We start from the raw sequence: 18,926 nt of genomic DNA on the forward strand, positions 1-18,926 counted from the left end.
GCAAAAGAAGGAGCCCTGGCCCAAGGCAAGAGAATAACTGTCTATACTGCAGAATCAGCCCTTGAGGATTAACAAGTCCACGCAATCTGAATACAGTGGCATTAGATCCAAAATGGGTACAATGGGAAACTTCCCTTGCTACAGAAGACGTGAAATACTATTTTGACCCGAAACTGAAAAAACTAGATGATCTAGAATACGAACAAGAATATCCTCTGCCAATCTCAATTCTGCCTCTGGAACAGTACACATGTGTAATCTACATGGACAGATTTGCACAACACAACGATGTAGAGGAAAAATCCTACAACACTGCGTGCCCGATTGTTAAAGGTCGTTAAAGGTCGCTGGCGCGCTGGTAAATTCAAACAGATGATTACCAAAACTGAATCACACAGAAACTGTTCAGCTCAGCGAGCTGAAATAAGATTTTTGAAAATGGCGCTTAAAAATGCCGATCGTGAATTCTCGACACTAATGGTGAGCGATTCGCATTTCTGCGTCAAGTCTTACAACAGTGACATGCAGACATGGAGTAAAAACGGTTACAAAGATGACACAGGTGCCACAATAAAGCATAAAAAGCCTTGGGAACAAGTAGTTCTTTTAACCCCTTCGTTGCGGCGGGAATTCCACCGCAGCGCTAAGGGGGCGGGGCGATCGAGCGTCGCTCGCATGCTCGTGACGGAGCCGCTCCGTCACGAGCCGCGGTTGAGCTGTGCTCGTGACGGAGGGGTTCCATCATGGCCCGCCCCGCTCAATGGAACGTCCAGCGCGGGCGCGAAATTCGCGCCGCGCAGGCGCGCTGAGCGGGCCATGACGGAACCGCTCCGTCATGAGCACAGCTCAACCGAGGCTCATGACGGAGCGGCTCCGTCATGAGCATAGAACGGGTTAAAGAAAGTACTACAGAAGATTCACGTGGTACACGCACTGAGTCATCAACGTGATGGCGTTCACTTTGCAGGGAATTCATTGGCTAACACATTGGCTAACACAGCCACAGTGGAAGCGGTTCAACCGGCTTGCGTAGCCACTGAAAAGCGTTCTAGAAAACACACAGATGGGGAAACCATGCTGGCAGTAAAAGCCTCATTAAAAGGCGATCCTTTCTATCAACTATCCACTCAGTAATACATACATAATTGATGCAAACTCCGTTCCTTTTGCTCAAATCCCTGGAGTGGGGGATAGAGTAATTCCAAACACGAACAGGAGAATTTTCTTGATTGAAAGCGCACACATGGGACTGGGTCCGAGTCACCAACAGATCTTGAAATCTTTAATAGAATTACAATCAGAGTACTGGTGGCCGGGAATGAGCGTGCAAATTTACAAATTTGCAATGGATTGTCCAGACTGCAACAGAGATCGCAGCTTTGAACCGGACCAGACTATTGCCCGGACATCTATGTTAGAAAGCTTCAGGCTATCTATAATACAGAAATCCAACCAGAGAAATGCGTCCCAATAATTATTAGGACAAATTAACTTAAAAATGTAGACCACCAGCACCTGGCTGACGCCAGAACTGTTATAAAAAGATTTGTTAGTCTTAATCGGCATATACGCAATTTGCATGCTACATTCTGATCTGAGTCCTGCGTTTAGCTCTCGAGCTTAAAAAGAGGCCATGACCAGCATGGGCATTGCATTGCGGTACTCTTCTCCCTTCCATCCTGAGGGAAAATGCGGTAGTGGAAAGAAAAAAACGGGACATAAAGCAATCTATAACGGCGAGGGTATTAGGTTCGGGTGATGGGTGAGTGAAACCCAAACAAGTGTCCAACGTAGTCTTAATAATCTGCCAAGAAATTCTCTAAAAGGTCTCACTCCATACGAACTATTGTTCGGTACTAGAATGCACATTCAGGATCTTGACTGTCACACTTCAGTGGTAGAAGAAAAATCCTTTGATATTAAAGATCGTTTGGCTGTTTTACAGGATTTAAATGAAACAAGAAAAAGCCTGAGTAACATAAAGTTGAAACAACAGCCGACAACCACTAAAGAAAAACCTCCTGTCCCAGCAAGACCTGTCTGGATTCCAAACATTGGGGATCTGGTCAGAGAGAAGATCGCGGTGAAGAAGGAATTTGGGCCTTCTTACAGAAAAGCTGTACCTGTCTTAGCTATCAGTGGAACGAGATCAGTTGTACTACCGCCCCTTGCCGGTAAAAAAGAGAACCGAGTTGTATCTATCGACCTGGTAAAACCACAATCATGTGGCCAATAATAAGTAGTAGGCCCAGTGGACTCCCAAGAAATAGCAGAATACCGAAGTTTGCCACAATCCAAGAGGCTCATGCTGAGAGACTAATCAAATTTGATAAACCTGCAGTGAATAAAAAAGGACTATGCAATAATGCCATGGAACTTGTGCCTCTTGAAACCCAAATTACGCCAGTTCATCAAGAAACACCTATCTACAATGATGTAGCCTCTGACTATTCTAATGAAACAAAGAAAAAAGCAAAAGCAAATGAAAATCCGGAAATGAGTCCAACAATTGACAGAACTGCATCGGGCTACTTCATCAACTTTGACGACTTTTCAGAAGATCCAAGTGAGCATGAAGAAACGCCTGCAACAAAAACTTTCAAAAACAAAATAATTGAACTTTCTCCCCAACTAAAAGAAACATATCTGATTTCACCATGGATTGAATTTTGGGTTGTGTTAGGTGTACTTACTCTCCTGCTTTGGCTCATCATGGTTCTATGTTTGGGAAAATCCATTGATGGAAAATATAGTACAATGGACACAGCAAGTCAGAACATCAACTTGGTCCTAAAGCCTCACACATCCTCCCACATCGAGAAAAGAGAACTGTCATCAGTAAACATCACAGTCAATCCAATACCCGGTGGGGTAGCATGGGACAGAACTGATTATGAAATTTTGGCCCGGTTGAACTCTTGAAATATCCACATCAGTTCAAGGTTTTATTAAGTGACTTTGTGACACCAAGTACTTTCTCTGATGATTGGGACTTTGAAAACATTAATAATATGATGTCAGATTTAGTAATGTCAGCCAAATTTACTGAACATGATTACTTACAGGGTTCATCTAATTATGAAGAGTTATACTGTTATAACCACTTTGGTGCTATTTGCATAAAACTGCACATCCTAGAAATGTTTTATCTTATAACCATTGGGAACACTGTCCAACACCGCCAAAAGGCAGCTCGAAAACATTTTATGAGAAATTCCAGTACTTCTCAGGATTTAACAACAGTGATCCAAAAACGTTTTATTTTAAAATAGGACAGGAATGAAAACAATGTTGACAAATACTAAATTGATTTATTCTGAAAATTTTTATGACAAAATGACTACATTTGGTTTCGAATTTTGGAAAAACAACATTGAAACAAAAACAATATGGGGTACCAAAGATTGGAAAGTACACGGATTAGTAGCATTATTTAGGGCCTGCATAATCCCAGAACAAATGATATTTTTGAATGACACAATTAAACAAACTACTTGTCTTGGCTTAGCTAAGATAAAAGACTTAAATACACCGTCTATTCTGAAACCCATAACTGATAGTGATAGCACTACAGATGTGGAGATAGACACATCCCATATTTTTAACCAAAACAGAACACTTCCTGATTGGAAAAAGTGGTTGATCTGGCCAACAGATACAAATAACTGTCAAGATAGATTCCTGAGCAAAACACAGGGGTTCAAAATGACCAGGCCAGACCCAAGACACTCCCAGAGACAACATCCAGGGATAGTTACAGCATATATTGTAGGGAAACTATGCCTTGAGTGGCTACAGAAATCCACACTGGCTGAAATTAAGCAACACTTGACTTTACTTAAAGACGGTGCTGACTTCCGTGATTTCATATTGGGACCACACAAACAGCGTCAAAAACGTTTCATAGCGGCCGGTATATACGCTGCGTACAACGAAGCTTGGAAAGTAATGCAAATTGAAGCAGCAGAAAAAATACGAGAAATTGATCGTATTAATTTGGAAAAATCACTTTCTGTGGTGGACAATGGGTTAACGACTCTGTCCTCCAGAATATATTCATTGGCCAGCATTGTATCATCTGCTATTGATATAATAGAGCAGGACTTACTAATGTTACAACAGGGTCAGTCTCAATTACGTTCTATTGTACAGCTTGGTTGGACATTGCAAAATCTGCATTCAGGCTACGTACCATGGCGTTTAATCAACACAACGTCATTATTTGGTATCTTTAACCTTACTGATAAACAAATCAGTTTGGCACAAAAAGGAGCAGATTATACCATTCTGAGCATTGAAAAACTTGAGAGATTCCCATTGACAATGTCAGAGAGACCTGTCATTGAATGGATAATACACGGAACAATTTCAATTCCGATAACAACTTTCCAGTTTAAATACTGCCAAGAGTATATACCTGCCGGCCAGTATGAAAAGTTGGGTAAAGAATACATCAAATCAACATGGGATTTACCCTATACACACAGATGTTATAGTGAAGGGAAAAAGGATGTATTCCTTAGTGGTAACAAATGTAAAAAATCACGAAGCGGTACACTTCTGTGTCAAGGTATTAACTTGCATGAAGCCTGCAAAGGGTCTTCAAATAACCTTTCATGTCACCTGCATGGCACGCCTGCAACACAGAAAGAGACGTTTTTTAGACAGCTTAGTAACGGGAGTTACGTTTTAATAAGTGACCACAGCTGCTGTGGGATGGTGCCAGGGAAAGCTTATCTTGTGACAGTAACTTCCAGGGTCGTTTGCTGTATGCAAGTATAGTATCCATACAGCAATCCAGATATGGGGGCTGCGTTATGGCCTTCGTTGAATATCTCTTCTATTCGAATTGATACTTTAAGCAGAATGAAGTCTATTCTTTTACAGACAACTGTGCCTCTAACGTCATCCAAAGAAACGTATGATCTGCTAGTGGAAAGGACATCGGCAGAGATACATTCTCTTTTATCGACAAATTGCCCCGTGCATTTCGCAGAAATGTTAAGCCAAATCTTAAACATGTTTGATACCAATGGCATCGCACATGTATTTAAGACAATTTTTTCGGGACTGTTAGCACCTTTTGAAACAGTTCTGAGCATCTTCACGAATTTTGTCCATTCTATCTTTGGCGGCCTACCCTTAATCTTGGGACTCGTGGCAGGAATTTTATTTTTGTTCCTTCTGCTCCGATATGACAAGCCAATCCACAGACAAGACTCTAGCAACGATGGAAGAAACGATCCTAGCAATACGATACCGAGACCGTATCACTAAGGTCCTCGGATTGGCCCGGCTAAGAGATTTAAGTACAACCTTGTTTCTTTCATTAAGACCAATCTGGCAGGATTGCATCTAACCTGTGCTTCGATGTCTGAGGCGGAGAAGAATGTGTGTTGGACATCTGTCTTACACTACCATCAGCAGTACCAAAGGATATTGATACTTTGCTAGGTCCGGTAACGACTCATGCATTGTGTTGTCCCCAGCGGCTACCTATTCTGATGACGGCATTCGTTGAGACTTCACCACTATGAGTAGGTGGCGGTGAGGTACGAGAGGAAAGCAGCATCAAACAGGTACAACCTTCTGTGAGCATTGCTGATCCAAACATCGATGATAGCAATCACGCTCCAAACTGCACAGTCGCAGCATTTTCGAACTTGGTCGAACTTTCACCTGATGTTGTAGACCATTTTTTTGCGAGTCTGTCTGATATGATGTTCTCTCCAGTCAACGGGAATAATTCTTAAAAAACAATGATCACACAGCGTTCCCTGAACTCTGAATTCGGCCTTCAGTTTTGATAAACAAAGCTACTGAAAACATTTGGAACTATTTTTTCCCCTGCAAGCGAAATTATTTTTTCCATTTCCAAAATATTTACCTTTGTTTTGGCACATGATACTCTGCTTAAAGTAGAACTATTCTTAGAGAACAGAGACAATATTTTACCTCAGCCTCTAGCACATATACAGCAGTTTGTATAAATATTCAGTTGATATATATGCATTTAAATGAATGATGACACTGCTTGAAAAGCCTACAGTACCAATACGCATTTTCGTGTATTTACCGTATACCTTTTCAAATGCGAAAAATGTATTTTGGGGTGGGTTGGAAAACACACATGCATCGTTATATGTTTACTATTGCTTAGTTTTTAGTAATGATGGACATTAATCCGTAGAGTGGGTGTTGTATTTCTATCTAGGACCCTAATTCGATATTCCCGATTCATGCCCTTGTGCGGTTATAATCAATAATATCCTTATAAAGACATAAGAATCTTATCCATATTCAGTATTAGCCCATGCAGTCCAAAGCACAGCACGGCTACTCCCATCGACTCCTAGAAAGCACAACGCGTTCTTTAAACAAACCAAGCCTCCAGCAGCCCGGGAAATTCCCCCCTGCTTTTGTTTTGATTTGAACAAGAACTCCTGGAGTCCAGCAAGAACTGTTAGTTCTTAGTGACGTCTTATGTCCAACCTTACATCAAACCCGGCACCTTTCAGGTATAAAATACCAACAGTTGCCTTAAGCAAACACACAGTGGTTTTGAGCAGAGCGGCTATCTACTTGCCCGAGAGCCCAGCTGATGCGAGAGCCCACGGAAGCCTCCCCTCCCCTTTGACGCGCTGGAGAAGCTACTTTTTCTCACGCTGAGAAAATCCAGCTCCGGTGTTCCCGAGTCATCCTTGCGGGTTGCTGGGAGATCGAGTCCTGAAGAAAGAGATACCAGACCTCCCACATTCTATTACCAAGGTACGGAGCTGACTAAACCCTTAAAGAGCATTCTTGATTCAGATCCTTGGCAAAAAACAATCTTAACCAACTTAACTTAAACTGCTACTTACTTACTCCTTCCCAAGTATTAGGCTTAGGTCAGGTACATTGGGGTAGGCGTAGTTAGAAGCACCAGTTGAGTACGTTAGTCAATGGTTTTATGTATGTATATATATTTTATCTATTTTAAAGTATCATATGGCTAAGAAACCATATATATGCTTTTACAGTATTATTTCATAATACTACTTTTACTGTACGCACTTTACTTCATAACAAGTATTGCAATTGTGGCAATTCATTTCTCTTGCATGAGAAAGAAGACTGCTAATAAAATAACACCTTTTATTGAAAACGCCTGTCTCTCTATTTCTCTGCACCCTGGTGAAACTAAGTATTCACGATTGACTGAGTGAAATAGCTGCCTATTGTTTTCACACAACTCTAGAGATACACTTTATTCTGAGGGAGCAAAGTTGTCATGTTTGTATGGTTGTCAGAAGCTAATCCCTTCTTGTCTAATCCGGAGAGTTAACTCTTTCCCGAACATTCGAGAAAATTTCTATGGACCTTTGAGCTAGCTGGCGAAACTAATTAAGTCTAATATAGTCAGTAGAGACCTAGTCGACCTCAATCCTACGTCTACACTGCTATTTATATTATTCCAATGCGCAGAACCTATTGGGAATATAGGAACTACACTACAGTTTGGGGTACTCGTTGTTTCTTTTCAAACTTGCTCGAATCCCATATTGTTTACTTTTTATTGTCTGTTTTTATCTATGCCTCTGTAATCATGACATGAAATCTCATTTTAATAATATGTTTCTGTGAACTATTATGGCTCTTGGTACCGAATAAAGATTTTTTGATTGATTGATTAATATGGCGGTAAAGGGGGAGTTTGGAAAGGGAGGGAGTAATCCCTTTGAATGATCTGCAAGACCCATTTGTCTGATAATATGGACTGCCAGTGGAGGAGATGATGTTGGATTCTCCCTCCAATTGGGCACACATGGTTTCGCTGAACCAAACTAGTAAGGCTTTGAGGCTATAGCTGCAGAGGAGTTGGTGGCGAATGGCTTCACCCTACAATTTCCATATGATTCGAATGCATCGTGTCCACGTCCTCACACAACATGGAAAGCCTGCACAGGACGGTGGCTGTGGTATGGATGGCACGTTTGAAAGCCCCTTCCATAGTCATGGAAGGGGCAAAAGGCTGTCTGGGTGTGAGCTGTTACCGAGAGGCCCAAGGTCTTGGCCATAGCCCGCGAGTCCTTGAATCGCTTCAGCACCGAGTCTGCCTTCTCTCCGAATAGACGAGTCCCATCAAAGGGCATGTTCATGAGGTTGGCATGCACATCTCCCGAAAAGCCAGATAAATTCAAAGGCAAGCAATCTACAGCTAAAATTCTCAAGCAGTTATGAATAATAAAAAAGATGTAGTGCTAGCGTGCATCCATTCCACACATCAGAATAGCAAATATATTTTAGCCACAACTAGTAGGCCTTACAGTGTTTATATGTCACTATGATAGAAAGTAAACTAGACAGCAAAGGACACTGAGTTTCAAGAAAGTATTCCACAGCAATAATCCGACTGCAACATTAAGGGGGTCATTAGGATCGCGGACGGACTTGAGTCCGTCTGCAACCCCAGAGGAGGAGGGAACGTCCGCATGGGCTGTGGCGTTCCCTCTGTGCAGATTAGGATGTGACCGCCAGGGTGGCGGTCACATCCTCTATTTTTAACATTGCGGCGGGTGCTGCTTGAAGCAGCAACCGCCGCATTGGTAAAAATGCACGCATTGCATTTGTATGTAGAAAGTGGCAGGCACCGCGCGGTGCCTGCCGCTTACTGCATACAAATGCAGGGGGGTACCATAGGTACCCCCCATTTGCACCCCCCATGCCCCCCCTTCACCTAGGGGGCCCTCAACGTGCCCCCGCAGTGAAGTTACACATGCTTTTCCACGGCGGAAAAGCAGCCGCGGAAAAGCATGTTTCCAAGCACATCCTAATCTGGCTGACGGTGTCTGAGAGACACCGTCACCATATTAGTGCTTTTCCGACGCGGTTGTAAGCCAACCACGGCGGAAAAGCTGCGGACGGAAACCAGGACCCACCAGCCATCCTAATGTGATGGTGGGTCTTGGTGGGTCCGCAGAGGATTTTCCACATCCTCCAGGCCGGCGGTGGCTTCCGCCGGCCGGGAGGATGCGTAAAATCCTCCATCCTAATCAGCCCCTAAGTGTCTTTGAAAAGTCTATAAACACCTGATGCAAAGTCTGAGCGGCCTGAACCTTTACCTGACTGGATAGAAGTGCCAATTCCATTGCATGGTATGTTATAGATAAGTCCTACCTCACACCTTTCTATGTGAAAGTTATGATGGAATATGTTCTGGCCTGTAACTTCAGTTCTGTAGTAGGGGTTTCTCTGTTATAGTCATAATCTAGTGAATAGTCCCGCTCATGAGCGTGGACCCCGGAGCAATCAAAAATAATCTCTTAAGGTGTCTAAAAATGCAGTCCTGCACAGACACTTAAGAGAGAATTTAAAGACTTATAATGCAGCCTATATCCACAGGCTACACTGCCCAGTACTTCAACTAGACATTCCACCAAAAAAACCACAAACAGCACAGCTTGCCTAGTTTTCCTCATAGAGAACAACTCCCCCTTTTACCAACAGAGCCTCTGGAATGATAGAGAGGAAGGGGAGGACAGACAAGCCCCATAGGCTGCCATTATTTGGCTCAAAAAGGGATACCGTGCCTTTAAGAAAACTTTCCAGAACTTTCTCAGTATCCCAGAATGCCCAGCAGGTCCCATTTCAATTCAATTCAATCTTTATTTCGTTGCATTGCAACATAAAAGATAACAATAAAATACAATTCATTATAAAAAAATACAACAATATAACATCCATTATATGGGCACTCTTCTACATTTCATCAAATTTTAACATGTTAGCTAGTATTTCATTATAAAAGCACATGTTTTATACTTCGGTTTGACGCAGTATCAATAAATATTTAAAATGTTTTAAAAAGTGTAAAAAAGTTAAAAAAACATTAAACATTAGTTTGAGTTACAACCCGGATTAATATACAATGCATTGGCTTGGTTCATGGTTCCGGGGAGTACAAGTACAACTTTCATAATTTAGAAGGAAAGAGATAGTTTCCTTCTGACAAAGTAAGTGGACAATAAAAATTTGCTAATACCGAACACAATTACTTGGCTGGTGTCCGTACTTAGGATTCTGCCAGCTTCCCTATGGGAAGTGGAGCCAATGTTGCGGCACAAGGGGACTATCCACTTTTTCCTGGCTTTATCATAGCTAGGGCAGAAAAACAATATGTGGAAAATGTCCTCCCTTTGGTTATTAGTGCACATGGTACAATGTTCTTTGTCAGTCTTCCCCCAACTTTTCTCAGTTACTTTTATTCTCAACGTTCCATACCTAAATTTTAGATATAGAGATTTTGCCAGTGGGGGTTGGATTTCGTCTAAAAATTGTTCGAATAGAGCCTCATTTTTTGCCATAAGAAATTTTTCAGTAAGGGGGCCATGGGTTCTTGAATACACAGATTCATGATTCACTAGTGACCAGAAGCTTAATTTGACGATTTTTTTGGAATTTAGGTTAAGACATTCAGGCTCGTTCCAAAAGTGGGATAATCCGAGCTTGGTAAGCCATCTTTTAACATGCTTAAACCAAAAGATCTTATTGTCTCTATCCAGCTCTAATACTTCCTTCATCCCATTTCTATAGTCAGACAGTTCCACAGTTGTCCATAATCTGACCCACATCAGCAATGGTCTCAGTACAGCGTGCTGGTCTGTGTGTTTAATGTTAAGGTCTAGGAATAGTGGTATCAGGGGAGTGTTGGTTGGAACTTTTAATAAACCCCTGACAAATTTATTTTCCAATACTTCAAAGGATTTTTTACATACTGGTCCCCAAATTTCTGCCCCATACAAGGAGGCAGACTGTACCTTATATCTGAAGAGCTCTATCGCTGGAGTAACTGCTTTATTCACACTTTTATTGTATCTCTGTGTTATGGGGAAGCAGTTTTGTTTGAACACCAATTTAGATTTTTCCAATTGTGGACCCCATCCCATTGCAGAGTCCATCAAGACCCCTAGATAGGTGAAGCTGTGCTCGTAATCTAATCTTTGCCCATTTAACATTAAGTTCTTTTTAAAAGTTTTATGCGGGTTCAGTGCCATATATTTTGTTTTTTTTATATTAATTTCTAGTCCCTTATTGATACAGTACTGTTGGAACCTGTCTAATAAGATCTGTAGTCCACGTGGCGTTTGCGATATTAGGATTGTATCATCCGCGAAAAGGAGGGACGCAACTCGTTCCCCTCCCAGTCGAGGAGAATCATTATCGCAATTTTCCATGTAGGTTGCAATATCATTTACATAAAGGGAGAATAAAGTAGGGGCCAGAACACAGCCCTGTCGTACTCCCCTTTTTATCGGGATCGGGTCTGTGAGTTCTCCATTTGGGCCCCATCTAACCTTAGCGTAATTCTCCCGATGCAATCCTATTACAAGTTTTAAGAGGTCGCCTGGCAGCCCTTGCCTATTCAGGGTTTCCCAAAGTAGGTCTTGTGGAATAAGATCGAATGCTGCTCGCAGGTCGACAAAGGTCACATACAAGTGACCTTTGCGGATGATGACATACTTCCAATACAAGCAGCATAGCCTAAATACTTGATCAATAGTACTTGTTTTGCTTCGGAATCCCGCCTGGTATTTAGATAAAATTGACTCCTCCTCTAACCATGAATTTATTCTATTTAGAATGTGCCTAGCATATATTTTTTGCGTAATATCTAAAAGGCTGATGGGGCGGTAATTTGCTGGATCACCACGATCCCCTTTTTTAAAAATAGTGATGATTTCTGCGCCATTCCAAGTATCCGGAATGCGCTCACTAGCCGCTACTATGTTAAATAAATGATTTAAATAGGGTGCCCAAATCTCGATATTATACAAATACAGGTCGCCGGGGATTCTATCAAGCCCTGGCGCCTTCCCTTTCTTAATTGAAGTGATTGCTGCCACTGTTTCTTTTAAGGTAAACACTACCTGGGGACTATTAGCTGATAGTATAAGCAGGGGTACATCATTAGTTATCTCGATCGAAGTTTTAGCTGCATACAAGGATGAAAAGTGCTTAACCCAAGTATCCTCATCTAAGTAGACCTCCCTAGAGCCTTTCTCTTGATTATTTTCCTTAGCTGCCAATTCCCAGAATTGCTTCTGGTCCTTGTTTCTCGCGGCTGTTAACATATTGAGCCACAACTCCTCATCCCATGAGGATTTGGCTCTTAATATTACTTTGTTATAAGCCTTTCTTTTCTCTCTAACTATTAACAAACTTTCCCCTTTAACAGCGTTAATCAATGCAGTTTTGGCAAGACGGCATTCCTTGTTATACCAAGGTTTGCCTACAGATTTTGCATTAGTCCTACCTGCACCTCTTTTTGGTTTCTTAGTGAGGATTTCTAATAATTGGCTGAAAAGGGTTTTGTGTAAATCAACAAATTCTTTAGGAGTGCAGCTATGGGGACAATATTGGTCCAGGGTATCTGCAAAGATGCAATAGATATTAGCTAGTAAATCCTCTTTTTCTAGGACAAAAGCCCATTTAACTGCCCTACGGTTATTGCTAAGAACAATCTTTCAGTTCTTTTTGAAGGCGTCTAACGCTAGACCTGTAGCATTCCGAACATGAACATCTTACTCCACCGGGGAGGAGGGCGGGCGCTTATGACTATAACAGAGATTCCCCTACTACAGAACTGGAGTTACAGGACAGAAACTACTGCTTTTGTAGTAGGGGATCTCTGTGTATAGTCATAATCTAGTGAATAGAATGACAAGCCCATACTGACACCAAAGCGGCAGGGGAGAAAAGAAGTACAACACCACTACTATGCAAACAGATTTCGCAGCGAAGCCTGACCAACCTGGGCGTCTGCCCTGGCATCAGAGTCCAGACAGTAATGCTTAGCAAAGGTATGGACCGACTTCCAAGTGGCCGCCCTGCAGATTTCTGCAATGGGAACATTACGCAACAAAGCAGTTGTGGCAGCTTTGCCCCTGGTGGAATGAGCCTTAGGTTTACCCCCTAAGGTCTTATTAGCCTTTTGATAACACAACTGTATACAGGACACGATCCACCTCGAAATGGACTGTTTTGAGGTAGCAAGACCTGTCCTGACTGACCCATAATTGATAAACAATTGGTCTGACCTACGAAAATCCTTGGTTTTATCCAGATAAAATTTCAACACCCTCCTGACATCCAGGGAATGTAAAGACCTTTCAGCTGGAGAGGAAAGATTCTGAAAAAAAGTAGGTAAAGTTATGGTCTGGTTAACATGGAAATCAGAAATAACCTTAGGAAGAAATGTAGGGTGAGTACGCATAACAACCTTAGCAGCATGAAATACAGTATAAGGTTTCTGGCAACACAACGCCTGAATTTCACTCACCTGCGGGCCGATGTAATGGCCACGAGGAACCCCGCCTTCCAGGACAGGTGCTGCAACGAAGCCTTATGAATAGGTTCAAAAGGCGATGGAAGTCGTACGGGAGGAAACACTTTCTTCAAGCCTTCCAAAAAATCCTTGATCACAGGGATCTGGAAGAAGGAGGTCTGTGAAGGGCATTTCCTGTAGGCAGTCAGCGCAGCGAGATGAACCTTAATAGAATGAACATTAAGGCCAGACTGCGCCAAATGTAAAAGGTACGGAAGGATGACATCTTCCTTACATGTCGTTGGATCGTAGTTCTTGGACTTGCACCAGATGCAAAATCTCTTCCACTTGTATGCATAAGAAGTCCTAGTGGAAGGTCTCTTAGCTTCCTTCAGTATATCCATACAATCTGCAGGGAGATTCAAATGGCCATATTGCACTATCTCAGGAGCCATGCCGCCAAACTCAAAGACGAGAGATTGGGGTGCACCATCTGCCCCACAAACTTCGTGAGCAGGTCCTGCCGGCACAGCAGTCAAAGGTGAGGAAGGGGAGACCGGTGAAGCAGGTCCGTTAACCACCACTGCCTGGGCCATTCCAGGGCAATCAGTATCATCCGCGCCCTGGACTGGGCCAGCTTGATGGGCACCGCCGGAATCAGGGGAATGGGTGGAAAAGCGTACAGACAGCTGTTCAACCAGTCGATCCATAACGCATTCCCCAGCGTTCCCTGCTGGTAGTACCTGGATGCGAAGTCTCGGCATTTGCTGTTTTCGGCGGTGGCGAACAGATCCACGTCTGGAGTGCCCAATCGGAAGAAAACGTCTCAGAGTACTTCGTCGTTGATGACCCATTCGTGGTTTTCCTGAATCAGTCTGCTTAGTGCGTCCGCCTAAACATTCTGCACACCTGGTAGATGAGTGGCCGTTATCGTCAGTCTTCTGGCAAGAAGCCAGTGCCAGATCGCCTGCGCCTCCTGCGACAGGGGGTCGATCTCGAGCCCCCCTGCTTGTTAAGGTAATACATTGTGGTCGTATTGTTCGTCTGTACAAGCAGAGAGTTGGTCTGGAAGGACGGATGAAAGGCCTTCAGTGCCAAGTGAACAGCTCTGAGTTCCAGACAATTGATGTGATACGTGGACTCCGTCTGGGACTACATTCCCTGGATCTGTAACTCCCCGGAGTGCGCTCCCCAGCCGTGGAGAGAAGCATCCGTCATGATAGTCTGAGTGGGAATGTCCTTGTGGAAGGGAACCCCCTTGAGGAGATTCTCCGCTGAACACCACCATTTCAGAGACTGTAGAGCATGCAGAGACAGTCATATCTTGTCGTCCCAGTTTCCTCTCCTCTGGTCCCACTGATCCTCGAGACACTCCTGCAGCGGTCTCATGTGTAGCCGTGCGTGTGGCGTGAGGAAGATACAAGAGGCCATCGACCCCAGTAGAGAAGACACCGTCCTCACTGTCGTAGATGGAGCGGTCATAAGAGCCTGAGCCTTCCGAAGGAGTGATAAACGTCTGTCCTCCGAAGGAGACACGCTTGCTGACAGCGTATTGATGGAGGCTCCCAAGTACTGTAGGCACTGGACCGGAGTCGGAACGGACTTGGACATGTTGATGTGCAACCCCAGTTTGTTCAGGGGAACAGAATTCTTCTGGAAGTGCGCTTGAGCGTCCGAGAAGGAGGATGCCTTGATCAACCAATCGTCCAGGTACGGGTAGACAAACACCTTGTTCTTTCTCAGGTGTGCCGCTACCACTGCCATGCATTTGGAAAAGGTCCTGTGCGCAGACTTTAGCCCGAACGGTAAGACTGTGTATTGACAGTGATTGGCACCGACTTGGAATCGCAGGAACTTCCGGTGTTTCTGTGAAATGGGCACGTGGAAGTATGCATCCTGTAGGTCTATCGTGCACAGCCAGTCTCCCCTTTGCAGTTGAGGGTAAATCTGGTTCAAAGACAGCATGCAAAATTTTTCTCTGCGAATCCACTTGTTTGCTTGCCGCAAATCCAGAATAGGCCTTAACTCGTTCTTGTCCTTTTTTCGGACCAGAAAGAATCTTGAGTACAGACCTTTTCCCCTTTGAGACAGAGGAACTTTTTCTATTGCCCTTTTCCTTAACAGGGTATCGGCCTCCGCCTGGAACTCGCGCAGCTGAAACTGCGAGCGAACCGGTGGAATTGCTGGAGGTGGGCTGGTGAAGCGAAGACTGTATCCATTGCAAACAATATTCAGCACCCACTAGTCCTGAGTAATTTTTCTCCTTTCTACCAGAAAATATTGAACGCTTCCCCCCACCGGAGTAGGTAACGGATGACGGGATGTAATCGCTCAGGGCCTAGACCCGGCCGGGCCTTTGTTCGCGGTGGCAGACTGCTGGCCACCCCTGCCCCTCTGACGTTTCTGAAAGGGCTTTCTCTGGAACTGCTGCTGCTGCTGTTGCTGTCCAGACTGTTGACCTCGCCCTCTGCCCTGCGCCCCGTACCGTCTCTGGAACGGGCTGTAGTTCTTTTTTTGGTCCTTGGGCTTCTCCAAGCCCACCGCCATCTCATTGTTGGCGTGTTTCCAGAATAGGGCCTCGCCCGAAAAGGGCAGTTTGGCCACCCTCTGCTGAGCTTCAGGCTTCAGTGATGTCAATCTGAGCCAAGCGTGGCGCCTCTGATTAACTCCATGGCAGTACCCGTGGGCTGCCAAGAGCGAAGAGTCCGCAGCTGCGCTGATCAGCTGGTTCGACATCAGCAATCCCTCATTTAGGATTTCCAGAAAATCCTCCTTTTTCTCCCGGGGGAGGAGGTCGGTGAACTGTTGGAGGGACTCCCACAGCGCCCGATCATAGCGCCCCAACAGCGCAGATGCACTGGCAGCCTTCATGGAGGTAGCAGCCGTCCCGCATACCTTCCTGCCCGCTGAGTCCAACAAGCGACTCTCCTTGTCCGGAGACACACTTGAGGACGGGGTGGTGGCGTTTTGCTTCCTCGCCGCGGTCACAATGACGGAATCCGGAACTGGGTCCACACGGAGGAAAGCCGGGTCCGCATCAGGAGCTTTGTATTTCTTTTGCAGCCTAGAGGGGGCTGCCTTTGTCACCGCCGGAGTGAGGAAGAGCTCCATTGCGCGTTCCACTAATCCAGGCACCAAGGGCAACAGAGGCCTAGATAGGTGTTTCTTGTGGAGAGTCTCAAATATAACGGAGGTCGTAGGCGTGGGCACAATCAGTTGGATGCCCAGCTTGCTCGCACCCCTCAACAAGACTTCCTGAAAGGAGACCACGTCGTCCGTAGGGGATACCCTCGTCTGAGGGGAGTCTGCCAGAGTAGGTGAATAGTTCCCTGCGCTGGACGAATCCGTGGTATACCTAGATCGACCCCTCCTGCGGTGTCGTCTGGATCTCGTCAATGAACAACAGCGACTCCTGGATCTGCCTCTCCGTCCGGAGCACAATCTAGATCTTCTAGGCTTTGGGCGTTCCGTGGGTGCCTGTGGCGGAGCCTGTGGTGGTGGCCTGACTGGGGGCCTCGGCCGAGGTACCCCCTTAGGCGGCGTAGGGAGGGTCAGTGAGACCGACCTTGGAGCCCGTGGCGGTCCATGTGGAGGAACAGGAGGAGGAGGTGGCGAAGAAGTGAGAGGCGGCAGTTCCTTAGGCAGTTGAGGAAGAGGAGTTGGTGACTTCGGCTTGGGGGACGAGTACACCACAGAGTACACCGAGCCCGGTGACTCCCTCACCTTCTTCCTTGGTGTAGGCGATCGAGAGGCAGCGCCCCCTGTTGGTGACCGACGTCGCCGTCGTGCCCCAGAGGATCTGGAAGGACTCCTCGCTCTAGAACGCCTCCTGGAGGATGATCTTTTCCTCTTCGGCGCCGAGCGCCTCTTCGACCTATGTCTTGACGAAGGGCTTCGCCGCCTCGACGTTGATGATCTGGGTCTTGACGTCAAGTGCGATCTCCTTCTCGACGCCGAACGTCGAGTCGACGTCGAGGGAGAACAGCGGTTTCGCCTCGACGGCGAGCGCCGACGCCGTCTGGAATCCTCACGACGTCGAAGTGTCGACGACGACGTCGAAGATGAAGACAACGATGACGATAACGTCTTCGGCGATGACCTCGACGGCGGTCTTGTCCGTCCCCTCGACACCGAACGTCGACGTCGCCTCGACCCAGAGCCCTGGGGAAACGGGGAACAGTACGCCGTCATGCCTCTCGACGTCGTTGTCGATGCCATCGACGTCGACGGAGAACGGCGACGCTTTTTGGCCTTCTTGATGCTGGGGAGCCCCCCAGGGGCCTCAGCATGGGCAGAGGAAGCAGATCCAGCATGCCCAGACCCCCCTTGACTCTGCAGCCTTCTTTCTTCCAGTCCTTGGAGCCTGATCTTCTTTCTGTCTCTCAGGGTCCTGGAGGAGAAGGTCTGGCAAATCTCACACTTCTCAGGCAGATGAGTAGAAGGGAGGCACAGGATACACACAGGGTGTGGGTCAGACTTTGCCTTCTTCCTCGAGCACTCAGGGCATTTATCAAACAATGCTGGCATTTTGACAAACAAGGAAGTGCTCAGAATACTAGAGAAGAAAGAGGGCACCAAAACATGTCGAGTGTAAACACTCACACACTTTAAAAGTGCAAAATTCTTACAATAAACCCAAAAAAGGGAGAGCTCAATGCTCCAGGGTCCTGCTAGCAGGAGCCGGAATAAAGAACTGAAAGTAAATGGGACCTGCTGGGCATTCTGGGATACTGAGAAAGTTCTGGAAAGTTTTCTTAAAGGCACAGTATCCCTTTTTGAGCCACATAATGCCAGCCTATGGGGCTTGTCTATCCTCCCCTTCCTCTCTATCATTCTAGAGGCTTTGTTGGCAAAAGGGGGAGTTTTTTCTCTATGAGGAAAACTAGGCAAGCTGTGCTGTTTGTGGTTTTTTTGGTGGAATGTCTAGTTGAAGTACTGGACAGTGTAGCCTGTGGATATAGGCTGCATTATATGTCTTTAAATTCTCTCTTAAGTGTCTGTGCAAGACTGCATTTTTAGACACCTTAAGAGATTATTTTTGATTGCTCGGGGTCCACGCTCATGAGCGGGACTATTCAATAGATTATGACTATACAGAGATCCCCTACTATAGAACTATTATTTTCCTTAGGACCCAGTCAGGGAAGTAATCAATAGTTTCAGTGTTCATTATTATCAGCTTTTACTGACAAACTACAACAATTGGTTACATGGACAGTGGTTAGGACAGCCTTATAAAAAGAAGCCAAAATCAATGCCTACCACATACAGGTTGAGGATGTTACTGGACCATGTCACTGGACCATTCATTTAATTCAGCTGCTTTGGTTGCCTGAAAGAGCTTCATCCTTTTGGCGTATGATATATCAATGCTGATATAATCCATACAGAGCATGCGGAGAGTTGGTGCTTGATAGTCAAAGAAAGCAGACCAACTGGTTAAAGTGGATTCTGCATACATTCCATTGAAGTCATTTAAATATCCTTATTTAATGGATGTCCCATGTCATTAGCTGATGACTCAATTGGGAGGTTGGGAAAAAGTACCTTAGATCTCACCAGGAGTATTAGGAAATCCATATGATAGAAAACAGACTGGTACAATATAACCCTTTCAAATAAA

General features: G+C 45.1%; 1 protein-coding gene across 1 annotated transcript in view; it reads right to left on the reverse strand.

The window, feature by feature from the left end:
• Positions 1-18,926, reverse strand: part of LOC147706821 (ATP-binding cassette sub-family C member 10-like) — a 1,330,844-nt gene that overhangs the window by 1,155,722 nt on the left and 156,196 nt on the right.

The sequence above is a fragment of the Lissotriton vulgaris genome, chromosome 6 (assembly GCF_964263255.1).
Source record: "Lissotriton vulgaris chromosome 6, aLisVul1.2, whole genome shotgun sequence".
NCBI lineage: Eukaryota > Metazoa > Chordata > Amphibia > Caudata > Salamandridae > Lissotriton > Lissotriton vulgaris.